The sequence below is a fragment of the Lepidothrix coronata genome, unplaced genomic scaffold (assembly GCF_001604755.1).
Source record: "Lepidothrix coronata isolate B3197 unplaced genomic scaffold, Lepidothrix_coronata-1.0 Scaffold10, whole genome shotgun sequence".
Taxonomy (NCBI): Eukaryota; Metazoa; Chordata; class Aves; order Passeriformes; family Pipridae; genus Lepidothrix; species Lepidothrix coronata.
The window spans coordinates 9,718,580-9,743,552 of record NW_016690190.1 but is presented as its reverse complement, the minus strand read 5'-3'; the positions used below and the strand labels follow the sequence as shown (position 1 = coordinate 9,743,552).

Sequence of the window (24,973 nt, the reverse complement as noted above, 5' to 3'; positions counted from 1 at the left end):
GGGCACAGAAGGAGGTTTGGATGAATGTAAGCTAATCAGGGCACAGATCTGCTATACTTTGGGACTTAGGACCAAATTTTTTTCCAGATCCATTCTACTTGCCAGATCCCAAATATGCCATTCATTTTTTCCCTCCCCTGCATGGCAACTCCCACTTGGAGCTTTTTTAATTTTTATGAGAATAAAGTAATGCCTGTCAGCTCAAGCTCACAAAGCAAAAAGCTTCTTACCAAAGAACTGATCTATTCCATTCTTTCTTCCATGTTTGACTTTCTATCCACTGATCTTGTTATTCCGGGTCCATGTTATTCAGAGTCCTAAATTCATTTTTCAGATTCCCTCAAAGGAAATAATAAAGCCAAATCACTTAGATGACTTAGTTGTATCTACCCTGTCTACTGCAGGATTGTAGAATCTCTTTCAACCTGTTGAAGCAGAATCACTGAGTGTATGGCTTCCATAACTGTCAGAAGTTTAATAAATTAACTGCCAGAAAGGCCCAAGGAAAAGTTTAATAAAAATGCAACCTATTTACCATTCCAATTTTGCTGTAGCTGCTATTGCATCAGTTGTTTTCTTAATAAAATGAAGTGCCATATTTGCAATTTGTATAATGCTATACCAAATTATTTACACAAGAATGAGCTGTGGTTGTGCCAACATGCATTATGTAGAGACAATATCTCCACTTAAAATATTTAGTGTGTAGAAGAAAACAATACTGCAAACTTGATGTTTCTGTGAAGTTTTCTTTTTTTCTGGTGATGCATATACATGCGTTTGTTTTTTTGAGTGCTACCCACTGAATGGTTTCATGTGTGAGTGTACCCACAATGAGTTTTCATGTGTGTTACTGCCTTCGTGGTGAAACCTTAGCCATGAAAACCAGGTATCAGCTGATTTTCATTGTCATGTATTCCACAGATTTAGTAGTAAAATTTGAAATGGCTATTGATGGCTCAGATGCCTGTGCTCGCCACTCAACAGGTTTACAGTTACTTGGGGCTTCAGCAGAACTTAGAAGTGCTTTCAGAACTTTGGCACACTGAATGTAATTTTAAGACATTGTTCATACTATGAACTTCATCTTTAGGTTAATTTAAACATTTTATTAACTTGGAGTTGGAAAGCAGAAAGATCAGATTTATTTCCTGCTTTTTCTGCGTTTCTGCGCTGAAGTCAAGGTTTCAGGCACAAGGCAAATATTTTTATGCAGATGCAAAACTAATCAACCAAACATGAAAATACTCCTGTGGGGTTTCCTTGAGGCCTTGCTGGGGATACTGAAATGCGAATAATATATCATGCAAATAATATATAATGCAAATAATAAATAACATAGTATGAGTATTGTAAGACAGTAGGATTCAGTTAGGAACAGAATGTATTGGGTGACCCACACGAGCTTGTACTACCGCCCTTTTTATGATACTCAAAATTGCATGTTTTTGCTGCCTGGATCTTCTATCAAGCTTTTTTTACCCTCACAATGTTCTTCTATAATGCACTCCATCAAAATGCATGTTTCCTCACAGATGATGTCATTTAAGCGGAAAAAGAATTGTAAATCCTTCTTCGGCCTCCTGTAGTTTTTTCCTGGGTAGCTGGCTGAGCTCAAACTACTTCTCTTTCTAGTAAGAAATGATATATAAGTAATCAATATCATTTTTTTAATGTGCGTGTCAACAGTACAGTATGTAATTAGAGAGTATCCCGCACTATGCTAATGCTGCACAGTAATTGCATATGGCAGCATTTTTCTCCCCGTGATTTTGCAGTTTTTCCAGCACAAAACAAGTGACCGACACGACAGGCGGGAAAGTTTCATTGTAATGTTAGGGAAAAACCGAGAAGAGCAAGTTTACTGGGGAGAGTACAAATAGCTTTTCTCTTTTCCAGGGTAATGACTTGGAGATAGATATGCCGTTGCAGCAACATGAGGTCCATCTTTTTGTCACCTCAAAATGAGGTTCCTGTGGTGTGCTGTCCGGGAGGAGCCAGCGGGCTGCTCGGGGACGGATGCTGGGGCGGGAGATTGCAGCCTGCTTTGTTTGCAGGGCGGGAGCAGAGGAGCCTGTTGCTCCCAGCCTGCTCTGACTTCCAGTAAGCTTCCAGTACTTATTGATTTGCAGGTGGTGATTCTAAACCTGTGAAGTTTCCAGAAAGGTTTGAGACCTTCTCTTGTTGGGTCTCAGCTGAGACCCAGAGCAAGGCAAGGTGGAAACCTATGTGCAAAGAAAGGTGCTGGTAAAGTATAAAGGTGTATTTTGGCATATATCCCACCACCCCTCCCCTATTTTTACCTTTGAGAAAGATATGGGATCAGATTGATATATTTGAGTGATCCTTATCTTCTTAACTTTTAATGATTGAGCATTTACAGTTTCATCATACACACTGGAAGAAATGTAACTATGAATCAAGAAGCATTCCTGACTGAATAAGTTTATTTTTATTTTGTTTTGCCTGGTTCTGTTTCAGTGGCAAAACAGATTAGTTTCCCAACACAATGCCTGCAATTTTATCACGAAGCTTACAATATGTAATGTGTCTTGCAAAGCCCTGTTCTGAGATAACATAAATGTGTGAGAATCTCTACCTCCACTTGTGGAAAAAATGAAAATTTTACTACAGTGAATTGCAGTGAAAAACTTGAAAATATGGCATTGAGGCACCGTAAAGAAGTAAGAGAAAGATAAAACAAAAGGATCTCAAATGCATTGGAAGGCATTTATGTATGGTTTAGGAGTTTTTTTGTTTCTGAGCATCACTATTTATGGCAAATGTTAGGGCTTTTAAGTCTTGGTCTGATGATGTTTGGGTGTTTGGGAGGAGTAGTACCTAAAATATTCTTCAGACTGTCTCCTCAAGTTGTTTAGTTTCTCCCATGCCAGATCAGTGTGCCTTATCCTTGGTCTTTCCCCAGACTCTCAGGTCCTGGTAGTGCTCCTTTACCACAACTGCAGAGGTCTAGGCTTTTCTCTGGTCCCAGTGAAGCCAAGGTGATTGAGAGAGCAAAGCACTTCTAGTCCTGCTTTCTCCTCCCCCCCAGGCTCAACCTCCATCATTTCCCTGTGTGTTGATTAACTTCATTTAGATTTGTCCCCGGGAACAGTGAGTTGTGCTGAGGAGTCATCTGTCTTTTGCATTATATTTTAAGGAGAACAGAAAGCAAATGACACAGAGTATAAAATAAGTACTTAAGTAAACATTTTAATCTTACTTGGGGCAGTTTGACAAAATAATGAAAACATACCACGTGCATGTGTGTCTGCACATAATCATTGTCATCCTCGTTTGCTCTTATTGTCAGTATCCCTGGAGGTATTTAAAGGAAGTGTGGATGTGGCACTTAGGGATGTGCTTTAGTGGTGGACCTGGCAGTGCTGGGTTAAGGGACTCAATGACCTTAGAGGTCTTTTCCAACCTAAAAGCTTCCGTGATTCTCTGATTTTAGGGAACAGTGGGCCTGTGATTCAGGGGGAGCCTCGGCTCGTGGCAGCCTGCAGCCTGTGACTGAGCCGTGTCGCTCTGCAGGTCCCACTGGTTTGAGGAACAGCCTCTGTGTGTGAGCAAGTACCTGCTTTTAACACAATATGAAGATCAAGGTCTCAGATGCTGAATCTTCAGTTTCATCTGCTGAATTTCAGCCTGTTTCTGATCTGTGATGGAGCAATGAAAGCAAGCAATAGTTCTTTCTAGAGGTGAGGCCATACTGTAATCCAAACCAGGAAAAGAAATTATGTCCCATATTGGCTTGTATTTATTTCAAATTCTGTGCAAAAATTTTACTAGATTTTTCTTTTCACCACACCATGCAACTATGACCTTTTTTCATCAAAAGCAGCAACAATAATTCACATCAGTGCATTATCAATTCTTTATACATTAGTGAATTTGAAACAAAATTAAAAATGCCAAAAAAAAAAGATGACTATTTGACTATAGGATCAGTAATTTCCAGGTCATTTCTTGACTTCTGTGAGCAAATTTCTTCCAGTTTAGGAAATTCAGAATTATTTTCATTTTGATAAGAATGGAACATCCATTCAACAGACAATAAAAGCTTTTTAAACCTGTTAAATACTATGAAGTAGATGTGTACAGCTAATTAAGGTATGTGTTGAATAGTAATTCTGTCATCCTGAGGGATTTTCAAATAGAGTTGAGTTAAAATTTGATTCAATCTTCTATCATTCACAGAAGGTGCAAATTATTATTCATTTAGCGTGCTCTGATTTCAGTTCTAAAGGTAATCCAGAAAAAAGGGAGAGGGATTTCTGTTTTATCAGCATTGTTTAAGAACTAAGATCCCTTAATTATCACACTGTACCAATAGTCTGCTTCCCAACTTAGTGAAGCAGTCATTCAGCTTTGAAACTAACAATTTACCCTCCAAGCAAAGAAAGATATAAGAAAAAGTGTTTAGTCAGCAAGCAAATACACCAAATTGTATGTTTAGGCTTTTGTTGGTGTTCATGTTTCTGAGCTGTGCAAATGCGAGTCACTTACACAATACCCTTCAATCAAAGGCATCAAAGCAAAGGAGACAGATTTCACAAGAAAATGAAAAAAAAAAAAAAAGGCAAAGGTGAAATAAAGCTTCATCAGATCCAGTTCTTTCAATCTCCTGAACCTCTTTCCAGGGTCTTCCTTTTTACTTAACATGGATAGACTCTTGATCTTACTGCTTGGTGTAATTTCTCATCATGGTAATGAAGAATTAGGTAAGATTCCTGATAACTTTGTGGAAGTATTATAGATTCTTTTACAAGGAAGTTGATACTGTGTTTCTTGATTCATAACAGTAATTGGCAATCCTCATAATTACCATTAAAGCTGGCTAAAAATGAAGAAAAAAAATTGTTTAATGAAATACTTTTATGTCTTGGAATGAAAACTGTCTCTTTCAAGGAAATTATTAATTTCCTAAGAATCCAGAAGACTCCAGGACCTACAGCAGTAGTGGTAGAGTACTTGAAACAGGTTAAGTTTCTGTTCTATCTGAAAGGGTGGTCAGACGTTGCAATGGGCTGCCCAGGGAAGTGGTGGAGTCACCATCCCTGGAAATCTTTAAAAGACACGTAGATGTGACAGTTGGGGACATGGTTTAGTGGTGGGCTTTGTAGTGCTGGGTTAATGGTTGGACCTGATGATCTTAGAGGCCTTTTCCAACCCAAATGATTCTATGATTTGGAGATTCAGCCTCTTTAGCTGCTGGGACTTCTCTCCTGCATGTCTGAGCTGTCATGGAAATTTTATCAAAACAGATATTTTCTTGGTAATATTTTTTGTTTGCTGCATTTTCTTTTTTTTTTTTTCTTTTTTTTGTAGGAAAAAGTTTTCCTGCAAAATTTTCTCCCTAAACCTATTTCTGGCATTAAAAAAAAAATAAATCAGACAATAGCCATATTACCAAAAGCACAAAACATTACTCCTTTTTTTTTTTCTCTCCATAAAATAGGAACATGTAATCTGTGTGGATGTGTTGGCAGTTATTGTTTGGACTCCTTGGAAAGTAAATTTAGTGTGCTTAGACTGGATATGTTTGCTGTGAGGTTTTATTGCAAAAAGATAAATGTTCTCCTGCGCTACTTTTTATACAGTAGGTGTTTTCCTGCTGATGTCAGTGGGACTAATCATGTAAATTAAAATGGCTTTATGGGAATAAGGGTTGTGCATCCTGCCCTGCTTTATGCCAGCCAGAACTGAGGAGCAGCCACCTCTGAGAGAGGAAGAGCAGCAGCTGCCCAGCAGCTCTCAGAAATGGTGTTCAGTCCTTTAAGTTGAGCTTAAACAAAGGTGCTGGACTTCTTGGGAAAAATTACCCAGACGTAAAACCTAATTTGCTGTGTTCTGATTTTATCTTTCTAACCGAAGTGGCATTTTGGTAAGGTGAACAGGAGAACCCACATTATGTTTGGTTGGTTGGGTTGGGTTTTTTGGAGAGAAACAAATGGGCTTGACATAACTGGTTTTCTCTGCACATCCCATCGTATTTAATCTTCTGACACAGCTGCTTGCTTACAGTACAGTTTGGAATACTATCCCCTGAAAAACTGGCCCTATTTGTTTCTCGCAATCTGGCAGAAAACTACCATATTTATGAGGGTTTTTTTTCATGCAGACTCTTAGAGTGCTTAATAGGGGTGGCAAATATTGTAATAGAAATGGAAAGTATTCCCAGTTCTTAGCAAGATAAGGAAATGTTGCTTCTTATCTGTGATTTGAAAAGAGATGAAGGGTCAGTGAGGTAGAGATACATGAAAGCTATTGCACACTTGGTAGAAGCTGCAAAGGACGAATATCTCTCACCAGCGGCTTGTTTGAGTGGAAGGGAAGAGAAAGAGGCAGCTCCTAAGTAAAGAGAGAGGATTAGAAAAAATGTCAAGTAAAATCAGAGAAATTTGTTGGTTTGTTTGCTTAAAGAAACAGGTACGCAGCTTTGAGATGGTTAGTGAAAAGAAAAGAGCAAGTCAAGTTGAGGGCAGCTTTAAATGCTTGCCTGTTGTTGACACTTTGGGATTTATAAAAATTCATAGGTCTTTGGAGATAGCTGAGAGAAGCAAGGAGAATGGGACAGGCTCTAAGACACCTCTGATTTTGAGGGATTGCATGGAAGTACAGGTCAGTCTGCTGGTCCCCAGATGTAGCTTGGCCAGGGCTTGCCTTTTCTTCCCAGCTACCTCAGCGTAGCTGTGTCAGAAAGGTAGGCAGTTGTGCTGAAAATGGAAGGGGGAAAGTTTTAGGCTACGCCTATCCCATCAAGAGCAGCTCCTTAGAAGCTGTTTTTTCTCAGCAGTTGCATTCAGGAGCTATGAAAATGGGCAGAGTTTGATTTCAAGATGCAGAATACATGTGCTAAACTTGGTGGTGGGGGCTGGTTGGGTCAGCATAATTAAATAAATTCTTCTCCTCATCATCCTCAGCAGACTTGCAGCTGATTGTCATCTAAAGTAAGCTACAGGAGCTGCTGGCTATCTGGCCTGTGCTGGCATTTCAGTTGGAAAAGGAGCTGATGCCCCAATATCTGCCTGCCTCTGCCTTCTTCTGTAGAAAGCAGAAGAGAGGTGTCCTAAGCACCTTTTTGTTGTAGTGTTACAATAGCAGTGGATTTGATCATTGTGGTGAGCTATTTTTCTCTTAACACATCAGCTTTTGTCTTCCATTTATTTGCACACCACTCACCAATAAGCAAAAGGTGCATGTCCTGTACCGAGAGGAGTAACAACAACCTCTCGTGGGCCTGGGGACCCGGGCTATGAACTTAGGTCCTAAAAAATTCCTGAGTGTGTGCTAACTAGAGAGTAAGTCCTTTGAGGAGACACTGAGGGAGCTCTGGTTCTTTAGCCTGGAGAAAAGAAGGCTCAAGGGAGACCTTATCACTCTCTACAACTACCTGAAGGGGGGTTGTAGCCAGGTGGGGATTGGCCTCTCCTTCCAGGTAGCAAGTGACTGGATGAGAGGACATAGGCTCAAGCAACACCAGGGGAGGTTCAGGTTGGACATATAAGGAATTTCTTCATGGAAGAGTTACTAAACGTTGGAATGGGCTGCCCACGGAGGTGGTAGAGTCACCATCCCTGGAGGTGTCCAAGAAATAACTGGGTGTGGCACTTAGTACCATGGTCTAGTTGACAAGGTGGTGATCAGTCAAAGGTTGGACTTGATGATCTTGGAGGTCTTTGCCACCCAAAATGGTTCTGTGTTTCTCCTACTGTTGAAGAAAAACTTATTCTTAAGTAATTAAAATACATGGGAAATGTGTGGCCAGGCTTTCCCCCATTAGACTGACAGCTACAAGCTTAACTAAATTTAAACATGAAAATTGAAATTCTATATGCAGCTGACACACAAGAAGTTGAAGCTTCACGTGCAACAGTATTGCAGGGTGATGGTGTGCAGCCTGAGTGGAGGCCACTCAGATTTTATGCAAGTGAGCCTTTTGCTTGACTCAAAGAAATTACATGAATGAATACCAACATCAGACAGCCATTTTCCAAAAAGGTGCTGCAGAATGTTTCCCAGTGAAGATTTTTACAGTCGAGTCAAGGACTGTAAAGTCTTTAACTGTATGTACTCAAAAGGCTACTGTCATTTATCTATATACAATGAATTATTGCATATAGATAAATGACATCTCTTTTAGGGAAGGGACAGGCTGAGGGAGCTGGGCCTGTTCAGCTTCAAGAAGGGGCGACTGAGAGGGGACCTCATTAATGTCTATTTGTATCTGAAGGGAAGGTGTAGAGGATGGACCAGGCTCTGCTTGGTGGTGCCAAGCAGTAAGACAAGAGGCAATGGGCACAAACTGACACACAGGAAGTTCCACCTGAACACGAGGAAGAACTTCTTTTACTGTGTGGGTGACCAAGCACTGGAACCGATTGCCCAGAGAGGTTGTGGAGTCTCCTCACTGGAGATATTCAAGAACCATCTCGATGCAATTCTGTGCAATGTGATCTGGGATGACCCTGCTTGAGCAGGGAGGTGGGACCAGATGACCCACTGCGGCCCCTTCCAACCTTAACCATTCTGTGATTCTGTTTCATATCACAGAATAATAACTTGAGGCTCAGAATTTATTATAAACCAGGAGGATTTCTTCTGAGAGGGTGATGTCTCTTTGGGACAAGGAGATGAGGAACAGCTCCACAGCACCTGTAGTAAGAATAATGGAAAAGGACAAGCTTGTCCTCCCATTTATTCTTAATGGGATGTGTGCACAGTTTGCCTTCTTTGACAAACGAGTGCATAGGCTAAAGTTTTGGAGCTGCACACTTAAAACTTGTATTTTACTTTTGCACTGAAGAGTAGAAGTAGCTAAAATAGCTGGTAGTGCATGTTGCTGAGCTTCTAATAGTAACAGATTTCAAAAATTATTCTTACTTTTTGGAGCTGGTAGAATGCTTGAGAGATTTATTTCTAGCAGAATTTGCATTCCATATAATTTGGATTTAATAACGTGGTATAACACAGGCAAAAGAGTTTCTGAGTATGTGACTCTCCTTTTCCATGGCACAGTATGTATTTCATTTTAATTTTTGGTTGCATGCTAAGAAATCAATATGTAAAGTAAGAGTGAACTGATACTTATAAGGAAAGCATCAGAGAAGTTGAATAGTCATTTTACTGGGTTAGTATTTAAAAGTGGAATATTTCTGGGTGGGAAAGGGCTTCAGAACGGGCCAATTCACAAACCACTTCTTCCCCTCCAACAGCTAATTCAGAGACAGCAGGTGTGTAAAGCAGCCCTTGGGAAAGAGGACCAAGTGTAGTTTCTGACAGAACTGAATGGAGATGATCCCAAGCTGAAAGTCAAAACAGGATCTTCTTTTAAGTTCACCGAGTGACCTACAATTTCATTCCAGCGCCTAACACAGGTAAGAGACTTCTACAGAATCTGCATCTGCAATTCCCAAGGTGTTTTAATATGTGAATTCTAACTCTTATCCATTGGTGCCTTCAGGTTTTGAAGCTACTGGTACAGTGCCAGGTACTAGTACCGGGTTTTGGGTGGTTTTATTGGGCTTTAAGGTATCTCTTGGCAAAATCAAGTCAGAGAGTCATGAAGCATTTGTCAGCAATCCTACAGTAATGAGTTCATACATAGAATATGTTTGGGACCAGAATTTGAGATTAAAAGAGAACTGTTGCTTAAATCTTTGTATCTCATTTCCCTGTAAATCAGGAGAGATTTGTTTGAGTTAAGCAAAAGGTCTATATCAAGGTGGGAAGTGTTGTTGGCTCTTGGCTCCTTGCTGGAGCTGATTGCTGAAGAAAGCAAATTTGGTCCTGAACTGTGTTGCTGTTACAGAATATACAAAAAAACCCCGGCAAATGAAACCCTGAGAAATTCCAGCTTGGCTTTTGAAATGTTGTATATAAACACTAGGGATCTGTCTGAGAGAGGGTACCTGCCCCATCCAGGCTGGGCCAGCTGCAGGCAGCTGTGTGGCAAACTGATGTTACTGTGCTGATGGGCAGAGAGCCTTCTGGGAGGCGGGGGGCAGGAATTGATCTCCCTGTTGCAGGTCTCCGCCTCGAAGTTTCTTTCTTGTTCCTTTTCAGTTTCTATAGGCTTGCTCTTGGCATGAGGGGCAGACTTGGACTTTTCTTTATTCTTTATGTAGAATAACTGTGCAGTCCATATAAAATGCCCTGCCGTGTGAGTTACTTGAGAAGTCACGTTCGGTGAGGAGTGGGGGGACATGCTCTGTGTCTGTTCACTAAAGGGACAGTTTATTTTAGATCATGAAGACTGATGGCTGCTTTGCTCCCTCATCATTATCATCATTTTATTGGGGGTGTGAACAGCAAGGAAATATGGGATTTTATGCTCTGTGGCTTAGTTTTGGTCAGATAAGTCTTCAGGGTGGGAATATCCTTCTTCCCCACCTAATGTACCCACAAGACCCCCGTATTAAGATGTAGGCAGAGCACTGAAGGTGTACAACACATCCTGTTTTACACTCCCCCAGTGCTGTTGTACGTGACTGTGTGATGCTGAATGAAGCACAGCAGTTTGTGGCTTCTGCTGCTGCTGGAGAAGACCCCCCTCAAAATGAGGAACTGCCTCTGCAGCTGCATGGGCAGTCAGAGCCAGGGAGCTTCTATGGGGCAGCAGCCACAAAAGCTGCTTTCTGACAGATAGTGTCCTTATTCCTTAATCATTAGCCCTAATGAAGGGGTTTTGTCAAAATGGGAAAAAAAAAAAAAGAGGGAAAAGAAAAAAGAAACTGAGAAAGAAAAGAAACAGACAAGAAGGAGAAAAGATGGGGAATAGTTAGGATTATCTCTGTGCCGTCTCTCAGGTCCAGTGACAAGACGACTACAATGGGCAGCTTTCAGGACTGCATATGGTCTTCCTTCCGAGGGAGTTGATTAAGCGACTCCGGATGAAATTGAAATCCTGTGATTTGACCTTTGTCTGGCCTGGGAGGACTGCAATTCGCATAACAATTTCCTTTTGTTCTTTGTTTGGAGTTATTAATCCAACATGAGCCTCGAATTAATCAGGGGTAGTGCGTTGTTACATTTCTAATTCACAGCTCCACTGCTTGTGTCTTTTTTAATTAAGGCCGAATGATAGCAGGCCTTAGCCCCTGATTGCAACACTTACTAACCACACATTGAGGGATGAAGAGGCTAAATAGGCAGAATGAGATTACTTCAAGGTTTCACTTAATTGTTTTCTTCCTTTAAGTAAGGAGCACTGAGTGAAGGTTTCTAATGCCAGGCTGGGAGGGTTTTTTTATGTGTGTGTTACGTGTGTGTGTATGTGTGTGCAGGGGCAGGGGAGGTTATGCCTGGTGCACCAAGGACTCAGAGCTCTAATGGCTCAAGGGTTTGTAAAATTGAAGCCTTTGGTTATTGATTTAAACCATTCCTCCCACCTCCCCTGGGGGCCAGGGGCAAGGGAAGGAGGAATAGAGTTGAAGAGCATTAAACTTAAGTTAGCTGCATGGATTTTCTTGTGTCCTGCGTGAACCCACTTGTTTATGTAGTTTTTTCTTGCCATTTGCTACTGGTTCAGAGGTAGAAAATGCAAGAAGATTGAAGGCTATAAGAGATGCTAAAGAAATGTGTCGAGACACACAAAGGTCTCCAAAGCCTGGGAGTGGTGTAATAATGATAATAAAATAAAGGCGAGCCAGTTGTGTCACACACCAGGTCTTGCTCATACTGGAGGATGTTTGAGTCATGTTTCAAATGCTGCTTGTAAATTTGTACTTCCAGAGCAGTTCAAGGCCACAAGGGCTCAGGTGCTGTTCCAGGGGAACAGTGTAGATGATCTCGGTTAGATTCATGCTGTATAACTCAGTCTGTGCCAGCCACTTGGGATGCTGGGAAAGAAAATGGACTGAGTACCCATTTATTTACACAAATAGTTCTGCTAGCTTAAAAAAGAAAAACAAGAAAGGGATGACAGGATTCATTTTGCAGGATCAGGCCCAGTGTTTTGGCCTCCTATGGTGTGGTGCATTGGATATGATTGCTTTGGAGAAAGGTTAATATTTATAGTCCCAAACCTTCAGATGCTGAATATACAGAAATCCCACTGAATTCAATTTGTGCTGTGTGCCTGCAATATCAGATAGAGCTCTGTAATTGTGGGAAACTAACTCTTACTGACTTATTTCATCCATCCAAGAAGCTGGATGGATGGGGGAAGCACTTGCTTGGAAGAGTTAATGTTTCTGTGTAAAATGGCAAGCTGGTGTTAATTATACCAGGCTGTAGATATAGAGCTGCTGTTCTGACTCTGGCACGGGATACACGGGGCAGCAACACTGTTCCTGCTTTTCTAAATGCTTGATGTGCAGTGGCTGTTCCACACAGGGTTATCTAAGAATGCAGAGATAAAACCTCTAGATAGATTAAGGTGTAAGCTCCAAAGGAGAAAAATGTACCAGGTAAAAGCTTATTTCTGTGTTTAGAAATCTAAATTGTAAACTGGGTCTGCTTTTTTAGATGAGCCTGAAAAGGACAGTCTATATTCAGCCTTCCATAGAAATGTATATAGTATGTGGAAACAAAAAACAAGCTAACACACAAATCTTTAGGCCTTGCTTTCAGTTGGTGCAAAGAAGCACTAGTGACTTCTATGATCAGTAATGTCAACACAGGATTTACCCTGAATTGGGTTCACAGGTTCAAAGGCATTTTCTTCACTTTCCTGCTCTTTTCTTAGGTGCTGCCTGATCCTGTGTGTCAGGATACTTCTGGTAGATTGCCAGCTCCCGTACTGGGAGAAGTCAATGGGATAAGAAGATGCTCAGCATTGGTTGGAGTAGGGCTGCCTGACAACCAGTTCAAGTACCTTACACATTATTTTGTTTTTCAGAACCAGTTTTGATGCTCTTACGTTAAATAACACCTTATCCTGCAATTGAATCAGATTTTGCATGGAGAGAATAATATTGAGTAAGCACATGAGAACTTGACAATCAAATCACTTACTGTTGTTTATTTCCATTTAAAGACTGAAGGCTTACCATTTGTCACCTTGTTCTCTTTTTTCCTAGAAATCTTTATAGATGTTTGTTCCTAGCAGACACAATTCCAGAATGAAAATTGACTTTTAGTGCCATTCTGTGTTTTAAATCTGCATGCTTCTTTTTATTTTTTTTATTGTTTGAATGTTCACTGCTGTTGATTTAAAGGTGTCACATTACACTTCCAATGGGTCTCAGGATGAATAGGTACCCCCATGTGTTTCTTGTGTGAGTGGTTTGAATAACATCTTAAAACCCAAAGCCCAGTCTGTTCTGTCTCATGGCAGTGGTCATTAGAATGGGCATATTTGGGGTACTTCTAAAATCTCCTTCTTCCTCTTATCCTTGTTACAGCATAATGTTCATCACTGATGTATTCAGTAGCTCTCCTGAGCAAAGTCATAATACCATTTAAGTGCTTTGAGATCCTTAAAGATGAAAGAAGTTGTATAAACAGATGGCAGTTGTATCACAGTGCTTCTTGGGATGCTTAACCCTTGACGTGAACTGTCTTGCAGGACCTTGCTGTACAGCTGGGGCCAGGTACCCTGTCAGTAGTTTTCAGCAGCTGGCCTGCTCTGTGTAATATGACATTTCCGATTCTTTTCAGTTACTCTGTGAAGGAAATTAGGCTTCTTGCCATACTCAGGAACCAAAAGACCAGGCCAGGGTATGTGATAATGCTTTCCCATCCTTGCCCAAAGTGGCTATAGTTGCACTTATTTGAGGGACAATCCACTGATCTGTAGTTCTTGAATATTTGCAGCTGCACCAGTCAGCACTGATGAGTCCACACATAAAAAAGGAAGGACTTCTGCTGCTGCTGTTCTTCCTGACAGTTTTAGACAATCTGTTGCTATTTATTAAGTATTTCTGTGGGGATCAAAACTGCCCTGAACTGTCCTCTCTCCTCTGGCTCCAGCAGGGATGTACTCCTCACGTCTGCAATGACAAGTCACCCTTGTGCAGCAAAACGCCAAATTTCAGCAGCAGTGCACCAGCCTCTCCTCCACCGTGTGTGGAGGTGCTGACACTCCTTCCCCTTGAAACCAGTGGCAGGTTGGCCCCGGCCCGTTCCATTTCTGTGCTCTCCCCTTTCGGACATAAGGTAGAGATTACGATTTAATGGTCCTTTGAGTTGCTCGGCGCTCCTCCCTCTGCGCTGTCTCCCCGCGATCCCCCTTCCCGCGCCCTCCCTCTCTCCCCCCCGTCAATGGGAGCCTTTGATGTTGCACAAGAGAAGACTGTTGGCTAACAGTCTGGAGGCTGCTTCGTTTGAGCTCACCACCACATGAAAACAAATGCGATCCATCATATTTCATTAACTAGCTGCCCCCTGTTCGGGTGCCCTTTTTTGATGTCAGAGCGCATCCTGACAGAAATCAGAAAGATATGTGTGATTAAGACCAGTACTAATAGTTAGTGCATTGTATTGTAAATTACCTTTCTGGGCCCTGGTACTTTATCAGCCCCACTGGCCTTGGCTTGGGTACATTTTTGACTACTCTGTATATACAGTGTATTAGCGCAATGGAGATCATTATGTGGCCTGTATTTGAGTCATTTTTATTTAAGATGCCAAACAATAAGCTGTTGATTGGGGGAACAAGAGGCGAACAATAATGTTCTGTGTCACATAATACACCACCATTTTCCAGCTTTGCTTTAGAAGGGCCCTCTTTATTGTTTTTGTATAAAAATGGTTCTTAGGAGGAGGAATATTTTGCTGAGGTATGTCATTATTTTGCAAATTTCTATTATCTCATCATGTTGTCTTCATTGTAAATTGCAGCTAATTAGGAACCTAGTTAGAGCCCCAGCTTTGAGGCTGGCTTTTTTGTGAAAAGAGCCCACCGATTACCGCACTACAAGAGAGGAAGGGAGAGAAAAAGGAGATTAATCTGGTTACCTAGGCGACACTCGCTTCCATCTGCGAGGAACAATACATTTTTGTTTCCTTGGCTCAGTTCAGATCTGTTTTGTTTAGGGGGGAAAAAAAAGAGAGAGAGGGAGAGGGAGAGAGAGAGAGAAGGGGAGAGAGGGAGAGAGAGAGGAGGCAGCCCCACAACAATGCTGGACTCTGTCTGGCCCCAGCTTACCCGCTTCCATCCCTCCACAAGTTCGGGGTCTCGGGGGAGTGGGAAGATGAAAGAGATAAGCTCCAAAGTTGTCAAAGGTCGTAACCTTGCCACACAAAGCCAGCAGTTTTACTTCTAAATCCCCTTCTCCCGAAAAGCACTTAATGAAATAATATACTGTGCTTCTCAACACCCCGTAGTCTTTATTAAGCAGCAAGGCCCCAGAGATGGTGAATTTAAGGAGTCGGTTAAAACTTCTGACTAAACAGTTGCTGACTGGGGAGCGTCTGCTGTAGATGTGATGGGGATTTTCCGAGCGACAGAGACAACTTTTCTTCCACTGTCTCTCGTTAGCAATATTGTGGCTTCCCTGACACATGTTTTATAGCTGCCTTCACACAAAAGGCAAAGGTCTGTGAAGGCAGGGCAGTGTGATTTTTTTTTTTTCATTTTTTGTTTTTAATTTCTTTCTGGTTACCTTCACAAGGTCATGGCTTAACAGATGACAACGACCTATATCTTTCTTGTTGTGCATCAAACTATTAAACCCTTGCATGGCTTTTGCATAGGGTAGACAATGCAGCCATGTTATTTGCTTCTTATTTTGGAGCAGCTTGCCAGAAAAGGGACGGGGGTAATAACCAGAGCTGATAGAGCCTAGCTAAAAGCTCAGAAATGCTCATGAGCTCTTGAACTGAATTGGCTAAACCCACAGCCTTTTGATAAGCATAATGCTTTCTCCAGGTGTTATGTCATCATGTATAATGTTTTACTATATGGTAGCATTATGGATGATGACATAAAGTCACAAAAATATCAAAGTTACCAATTTTAGCTTATCTGAGCTTTCCAACCCTGGACTGTGCTGCTGATAAAATCAGAACAAGTATCAGGTGAACAACTCTAAACCTCCTATTCTGCATTGCTCTGAAGTACTGTTCTTATATCTTCTTCCTCTGAAGAAGCTTCTAAGAGCTGCTTCAGTGACTGTGTGTTGCTCCCTCTGACTGGAAATGATGGTCATCATGTTAAAAAATTACAGATGTTCGGGAGGAAAGAATGAATGAAGGTACAGCTGCTTGTTTGGGTGGGCCGAGCGAGACACCTTGGAAGTGAAGTAATTTGAATTTCTAGTTCTGCCAAGTGCTTTCTGTGGGATCTTGACCAATTAATTTGGTCTACTTCTGCCTCAGACCTTGACCTGTAAAGTTGGCAAAGCTATATTTCTCTGCCGTGGAGGATAACTTGAGTCTTAATTAATTAAGGACTTAGGAAGAGTTTGAGATGCTTGGATGCAGAGCTCTGGATATATGCAGAACTTTTAATCCTTACCTATTCTGCTTCAATAAGTGCCTTGTTGGGTACACCCGAACCAGTTCTTCTGAGAAGAACTCTCATGTGAAAATTAAATTAATCCTACTTGACTTTGTTAATTGGAGAGACTTGCTGAGATGTTTTGCAGACATTTGGATGGAGCAGTTGTCACCTCACAGACAAATTAGCCCACTGTTAGCTGTTGTAGCTGTTGTTTTACAAGCTCTGATGAGAATGTCCACAGTAATTCTGCAACACCTTAAAATGAGGTGAGGGGGGAAGGATGGCTCTGTGTTATCCATGTGCAAAAAAGGGAAGGACAATACTTTTCAGTGCACAAATGCTACTGTTTGAGGCAAAGATTTGGTGAAGTAGCAACTAAAGACTTAGCAGTATAAAGAAAGGGAGAGGAATATTTTGCAAGTTTGTTTAAATAGCAATTTTGTATTTTAGTAATAATGTTAATTCTGAACAATTAGAATGCCCTAAATTGTAGTGGAGTGGAAATTTTCACCCATTAGTAGAAAGAACCAGCATGACTCCACATAACAAGTTAAAAAGTTTACTCTGAACTACATTATAATTTGGAGAGACTTCAGGGTTAGCCTTCCTATTCTTAAAGATGGGTGGGGAGGGGCATTCAATAGCTTTTCTTGGCCTACATTATTCTCTCATCTTGTGGAAAAGGTTGATAGTGATGGAGTGTGGACAGGATCACACTGTCCTCACTTAACTCTTGTTAAACAGACATCATAACATGATAGTCATATTACTCCTACTGGGGTGTATGCATTTGGGCACCAAAGAGCATTATCTCCAGCTAGGAATTATCAAGGAAAGAGAAAAAAAGAAGAAAATGCAATGTCAGTTTAAGTGACTGCTGGGGAGAAACAAGAGCACGGTTTGTTCTGATCTGGTTTCACTAGGACTCAGAAGATCAGGAGTCAAGAATCAAAAAAGCATTTTAGGAAAAAAAAGTCCAGGCTGACCCAAGCATGAAGGGCTTTGTTGAATCCTGAAGCTACAGAGATGGAAGAATACACGTGCAGAATTCTTCAATAAAGTGTGGGGAAAGGTCAGTGACTGCTGCAGCCCCAGCATAAAAGGTGGGGGCATTTATTGTCAGTTCTGTACCACTGTCATCACAACAAGGAATGCTGTTTCTGTTTGTGCACTTCTAAGTACACATCTGTTTCATTTGCTTAGAATGGAGGAGATCTGTTATTCCAAAGAAGACCCTGTTTCCTCTCATGTCCTGGCACTGCTGCTAAGGTCTGCAGTACTGTATGCTTGTCTAGATAGACCTGGTTTACAACTGAGATTTCTTAATGCCCCAACCAGTTGGGTTTTTTTGAGATGGTGAAGGTGAGATGTGCTCTGCACTGCAGCCTCACAAACTGTGGCACCAGTGGACTACTGCCCCCCTAACACCACCCTGGAGCATGGGATGGGGACAGGTTTCCAGAGAGTAGCACCAGGACCTTATTCCTGGAGACTCTAATGTTTCCCTGGAAGGTCTTTCTGTCTTTATTCCTAATTGGTAAAATCTGCCTAGGCCTGTCAAATCTGACAAAATAAACCCCAGAGGGGACTATTGCTGCAGCTTCATATTGCAACTTTTGTGTTACGTTTTGGAGCAACCCAGAGTGGCATCTTGTTAGTTTGAAAGCTCCTCAGAGGGTTTCTGTTCAGGCCAGTCCCTTATCAGAGCCAGTTTAAGAAATTTAGCTCTTAAATTCTGTTTCTTTTGAAACTCTTTTTCTCTGTGTTCTGTAATGGTTTCCCTGTGTTTCCAGTCCATTACTGTCAGTTCTTTTTGGGAATGTCAGATTGCATAAAAGTTGATATAAACATTCAGCAGAGCTTGAAGCAACCCCTGAATGAATTTTGTCTTGGCAAACCTACTCCTTTACCAAAATAATTTCTGAATAATCATTGCAAGGATGAATATCTGTGTTATTCTAAGAATTGGTAATTATTTTTTATATAGGAGTTTGAAGAGATATGAAGAACTCAGAGGGACAAGTTACAGTAATTCATGTTTCTTGATCTGGCACTTCTTTAGATAATTTTACCTTCCCTTTCAACTTAATGAGAAATTTCCCTGGGAGCATAGGATGCATTGCAAATGTTTGCTACATAAGCAAGCCCACAATTAGCCACTAGCAGTGGACAGTTTGGCTGTTTAAACCATGGTTAGAGTCAGAATTTAGGTTGGAAAGAACCTCTGAAAGCCATCTGGTTCCACCCTCCACTCAAAGGAGGGCCAACTTGGAAATTGGTTCAGGTTGTTCAGGATCTTTTTCAATTTCTAGGCACCTGGTCCAATGCTGTACCTCCCTCACTGTCAATATTTTTTTTCTATATATTTGATAGGTATTTCCTTTATTGCAGTTGCTCTGCTGGACAGCATAGGCTGGATCTAAAAGCATTTTAGTCACATTTCAGTAGCATGTCAAATGTCATATCTTTTTGGTAGAAGGAATTTGCATGGTACAGGATTGAATGTTAGTGTAATTATTGGCAAGCATGGAAGATGCACGCTGTGGCTGGATCCCCTGAGATGACAAAATTATTGGGGTGAATTGGCTATCACAGGACGTGATGCTATTGAATAACCACCTCTCTGCCTCTCTGTTTCTCTCTCACTAATATAGTTACCTCATTTCTGACAATAGAGAAGAAAGGATGGGAGGAAAAGAGAGAGAAAATCCTTTTTCTGGAGCAAATACAGTCTAAGAGACCAGTGTTCTGTATACACATGAGTTGTAGATAGTAATTTGGTTTATCCCTTTCTAGGCCACACCACATCAATGGCTTGACTGGGGGCAATTGGAAAGGAGTTCAAGCAAACAGTTGCTGATCACTTTTACTTCTTCCTTACTTTATTTTTATCCACGGTTACCCAGTGCCAAAATGAGAGGACTCTTGTGTATAATTTGTATTTTCTCTGTGAACAGGGAGCTATGTTTAGATTCTCATGACTGAATAAATTTCCTCCTGATAAGAGCTCTCTTTAAGACAGGCCCTATCATGTGAGACTGTCTCTCTGTTCTACTTCATCCCTTTCTGCTCCTTCAGAAGTGAAAAAGACCAGTAGAAACAGATTTTGAGAAAATATCCTTGGTTTAAAGGGTTTCCCAGGTTAATATGGAAACAGCACAATAACTGTGCCTTCCTCTGCAAATGAAACTGTTCTCTATTAGCTTTTGAGAGAAGCTGACAGATACACCCTCTATTTCTTCACGAAACATATGTTAGAGATCTTTGAAGAGGACTTCAATACAGTGCACAGAGATTTTGTTGGCTGCTTTGTCAAATGCTTTGGTTCAACAGTCCATAGAATAAAATAGAAATGTTGCCAGCAAATACTATTAGAAAATCATAAATTAAGTCCCAAAATGCAAACTTGGCATAATAGTCCTGGTATTATAAAATAATATATCCTGCGTCCTCTTTTCTTTGCCTTTTTGTTTCTGGACTTCATCAGTGCATTCAGCTGATGCATTCTGGGCATTAACATTAAATCTCAAATTTTCAAAAGTGAATGCCAATGTGATCCAGTGTGATCATTTGATTAGATCACTGGAAGATTTGTGAATAATGAAGGGTGAATCTCAAAAGATTTAGTAAGTCAGTTCGGTTTGGATCAACTCCTGGGGTCTGGAGTGACTGTCTGTACAATTCAGGCAGTTAAAAGTTAAACAGGTTTTCCTATGAAATTGCCAGAATTTTGTCTCCTGCTTAGTGTTTACCAACATGCACACACTTCCTGTGATAGATGATGACAGGAGAAAGGGTCGGTTTTCAAGGAAGTACTATGACCTTAGGAAAAAAAAATTTGGTTACAGAAAAGTTACAGCATCACTGTGGGAGGGGACTTAACAGAGTTCCATCAAATATCTACTGCAGTCAATTCACATGCTTTGCAGTAGATATTTGATGGAACTCTGTTAAGTCCCCTCTCACAGTGATTCTCCTTGAGCAATTTGACAAAGCCATCCTCTAGATGCAAATCTACTTTTTACTTTCTGTCTTTGAATGTTGTACCTGCTATAATTCCTGTAAAATTAATAACTGAGTAAGCAGGAAAAAAAATAGTTTTCCTGTTAATTGCTATATGTTTGTTGCATATTTGAGAGATTTTATTCTACTCCTGATCCTGCTAATATTTAGTTGTGTGCTTGGCTATGTGTAGGTCAATAGTTTGCAGGTCTTGAGTACAAGTTATTGTCATTGTTGCTGAAAACACCCTTTTAGACAACAAAAAGGAAGTGAAAAGTAACGAAAAAAGAATGTAAAGCATAGGTGGTTAAAGTATATACAACATTTATCAGGCACTCGATTTGGAACATTTTATATATGTGTGTATTTGTAATTTAGCCATTTAAAAATGTCAAGTTGATTGGCTTCCTTTCAGAAGATGGTTTGGTGGTATTTTCTTTACTAGTGCCCCCTGTGGACCTCCATACATTGATTGCTCTTTCTCCAGGCTTTCAGTGTGGAATTTTTCGTCACATTGATGAGCAGTAATTGAAAGAAATAAATAAATGAAGGGAAATGGGGGGATTGATGGTTTTCCATACTTTTAAAAAAACTGGCATTCTAAGTCAGATTGAAACAGAAAAAGACAAGGAAATTAAGATTTCTCATGACTTTTTCTTTCTTAGCTATGCTTGTATATGGTGTTATAGTCAAATTCCCCAAACTAGGCTGATTGCATACACTGGATTGACTGAAGGCTTTTATAATTTAGTGTAAAATCAAGTACACTATGCACTATTCTCCATACTTTCTCAACTCTTTCTGCCATCTCATGTATATTCTGGCCTTTAAGCCAGTCTTTCTATAGATAGTGCTTTGTAGTATGTAAATGTTTCAGCAGCTAGATGATGTCTTTGGCCAGCAAGTCAATAAAACTTGCTGTGAATCTGCACATTTTCTATTGCATTCAACTTTTATGCTTCCAGAGTGAAGATGATTAACTTTTAAAAAGTTTGGAGAACTTGACTTTAAACATTGTTGACAGTTTCAGGAATCATTGGGCAGCCTGACATAATGTTATTCATGATGAGAGCACTGTCAGCACAGATCAGGAGCGGTACCAGAGAGAAATGTAAGGCGATATTTTCGCTATATTTTGTGGGGATTTAGCTGTGCGACTTCTATTAATAATGGGAGTTTTGCAGTTAAATCCCCGAGCATCGTCCCCCCCCCGAAAAACGCTGAAAACATGCCCTGTAGTGGAGCTTGAATTCAATTTTATGTTGGCTGTTGTTTGGACATTGAAGATCATCATGTCTGAGCAGTCACTCTGGTTTGAGTTTCCTTCAGGTGCTGCTGAAGAGTGAGTAGGGAATTTGTCGTGGTTTAACCCCAGCTGGCAACTAAGCACCGCACAGGCGCTCGCTCACGTTCCCCCTTGAGTGGGATGGGGGAGAGAATCAGAAGGGTAAAAGTGAGAAAACTCGTGGGTTGAGAGAAGAACAGTTTAATAATCTAAATAAAGTAAAATAATAAATTACTGTAATGAAGAGGAAAGTAACAGAAAGTGATAAAAATAAACACCAAGAAAAACAAGCAATGCAAATGAAAAATTACTGCCCAGCACCAACCAATGCCCAGCCTTTTCCTGAGCTCCTGGCCAACTGTTCTCCAGGTTTATATGCTGAGCATGATGCCATATGGGCTGGAATATCCTTTTGGCCAGTTGGGGTCATCTGTCCTCTCTGAGTCCTCTCCCAGCTTCTTGTGCACCCCCAGCCCACTCACTGGCAGGGCAGCTTCAGAAGCTGGCAAGTCCTTGACTTAGGGTAAGCACTGCTCAGCTACAGCTAAAACATCAGTGTGTTGTCAATGCTATTCTCATCCTAAATCCAGAACACAGCACTGTACCAGTGTACAGTGAAGAAAATTAACTCTATCCCAGTAAAAACCAGGGCAGAACTGCAGTAGTGAATGGATGGAGGATTCTGTGGTTTGTGATCTCTGTTGCTTTCTGTGCGTTTAAGCATCAGCAGATACATCTGTCTTCCAACAAATGCACTGACTTTGGGCAGTTCTGATCTATCAGTATTTATATACATTATGACTGGTCCATCAGGATCCTGTTCTGCACATTGTAGTCGCACGGCAATGCCTATAGTCACGTTTGACAGAATTTCTGAGTGAGTTTGTTTGGACCTTTCTTTTCCTGGGTTATGTTCCTGATGAGTTTCCAGCATACTGAATTGTAGCTTGCTTCAGATGATGCAGATGACATTGATAACTGGCCTGGAAAAGTCGACATGAGCAAAGGGATGAGATGATTTACTCTGTAATAATTTTCTTACTCTCTCTTTCTCCTCCTTTCAAACTAACCAGGATTATGCAAGTCTTGGGACATCAGGCAAAGGAGAGGGCAGTCTGTATGAGAGTACCTCAGCTTGTGAAGGCAGCTTGTTCTGTCATTCGTGGTTCTGCCCTTGCATTCAGGGAAGGGATGAAAGGCTAATGGGAATGACCAGCAAGCCTCAGTAATGAGGGCAATTCATACAAAAATGTCTGAATTTGCTTTTAAATTAGTTTGTTTCTATTCCTGTTTAGGGTCTATAGAAATGTAGGGACTTCAGGAGCTTCCTTTGCCAGCAACAGTATGGAAGAAACAAGGAAATGAAACCAGTTCAAAAATATTTTGTAACTGCCATTGTGTATCTGAGTTAATGTATTTCCATGACACAAACATGGAACTGCCGTGAAACCATGGCTGTGTATCATTACAGAGATCACTTGTTTGGCTGCACAACTGGTTGGTGAATAAAGCCATAGGTGTTGACTAGAAACCCAGCCCAGCAAGGGGGTGCAGGTTCTCATTCTCATTGTCTTCAGAAAGTAAACTTTTTTTTTTAGGATGGAGATTATATCTCTGTGTTTGTATAGTGTGCATTATATAGTGAGTGCTAATGTAATGTAAATAGTCATAATGAGAACTTCAGAATTTTTTTATGACCACTAAATGTTCATTGTGTACATGTTTCCGTAACTATTTTTCCTTTTTTTTCCTTTTTTTTTTCCTCTTAAATTCTGATGCAACTTGGGGAGGGGGAGAGAAGAGGAAACAGATGTATTAATCTGTCAAAAGCTGCTGAAAATGTTTGCATGCTTCAACTGAAAGGCCTCACATCTCAATTTTAAGCCACAGCTTCCATCCACTCTTGTTTCTGTTTACCTTTAAAGTATTTTCAGTCATTGTATAATTATAAAATAATTAGCATACTTCAAAAACTACTATTTTTGTAAAACCAAGGTTTCTATGGTACGAATTTTTTCCTAGCTGTGACAAAACACTCTTGAAATTACAGTAGCTTGATGAGATCTATATAGAACTTGTAAAAAAGGAGCAACCTTTGTGCTGCTGTAGCTGGTTACTTCAGCATTTCCCAGTGCAACCTGAGTTTTCATGTGATTTTTTTTCAGCTGTCCACGCACCCACTGCAGTGATGTTCATTGCACAGAATTTCAGGGGTTTACTACATGGTATCCATCAGATTCAAATATAAGACATTTGATTGAATTATTCTTCCCTAGAAGCTGGTTTTTTCCTCTTTGTATCATTATTTTTAAAGTAATTTGTTAGACTCCCTGGCTGTTCTTGATGTCAGTTACCTTTGGGTTTGTATGCATGTCTCTTAAATATTTCATTGAGGCTTGATCTTGCAAGGTCCAGAGTACTTCAAGGATTAAATATAAGTAAGTGCTTTGTAGGATCTTCAGGAGCAGTGCTGGGGCAGAAGCAAACCCTATAGCAGAGCCAGGGTGAGCTCTTAGCTGAGGACTGGCACTCAGTACTCGTGACAGTCAGGGACCCAGAGATTCACCCACTGTTGGGGTTTTACCTCACTTTACTCCACTATAGTATGGATATGGGAACATTGGTGCTCATTTCCACAATTTTCTTTGGTTAATCAACTGATGCTTGGAAAATTCTGTGAATTCTTGCAGAGAAGTACACAGTGTGCATATTTGGACTCTGCGTATGCGTGTTTATAAGCATGCAAAATATTTATTTATTCCAATTTGATGAAGTGATAGTCCCAGCTTGAAAGTAGTCTCCTGCAGATGTGCTATAAAATGACTGAAAAAAATCCTTTTTAATGCATCAGACACTGTAATGTGCAATCCATGCCCCTTCCTCTAAGCTTTTACGATGCTAAAACTTGGAATGACTGCAGAATGTCAGGTAAAAATCATTTTGTATGTAAGAGTTTAGGACAGTTATACCTCTTTATGCTGATTATGAACAGTTCTAGTCTCTATGGCAAGTGTTTTAATTTAAAAAACTTCTGTGACAGACCAGTGATTCCTGAAAAATGGAAGCGTGGCTTCCAAGCCTGAACTGTGTTGCAAGATCAGCTACAAGTGCACACTATCACAAGGTCTGAAAGCAATCTAAATCTGGCATTACCAGGTGTCTTTGGGATTATAACACATGCTCAGCCCTATTCTGACATGGGATGGAGAGCGCTGGGATTCCTGGCGGAACTTTGCCATCTCCTGTCTGTGAGCTTCTCCTCTCTTTGGCTCTCCAGCTCTGTGATATAAGTA

The 24,973-nt window shown here is 40.7% G+C and overlaps 1 protein-coding gene across 7 annotated transcripts in view; it reads left to right on the top strand.

The window, feature by feature from the left end:
* SOX5 (SRY-box 5) overlaps positions 1–24,973 on the top strand; it is a 641,654-nt gene that overhangs the window by 292,811 nt on the left and 323,870 nt on the right. For all 7 annotated transcript variants that reach the window (XM_017804823.1, XM_017804827.1, XM_017804821.1 and 4 more), the window contains one exon: positions 9,222–9,383. The gene's annotated coding sequence lies outside the window, so the exon portion shown is untranslated. The remainder of the gene's footprint in view (positions 1–9,221; positions 9,384–24,973) is intronic.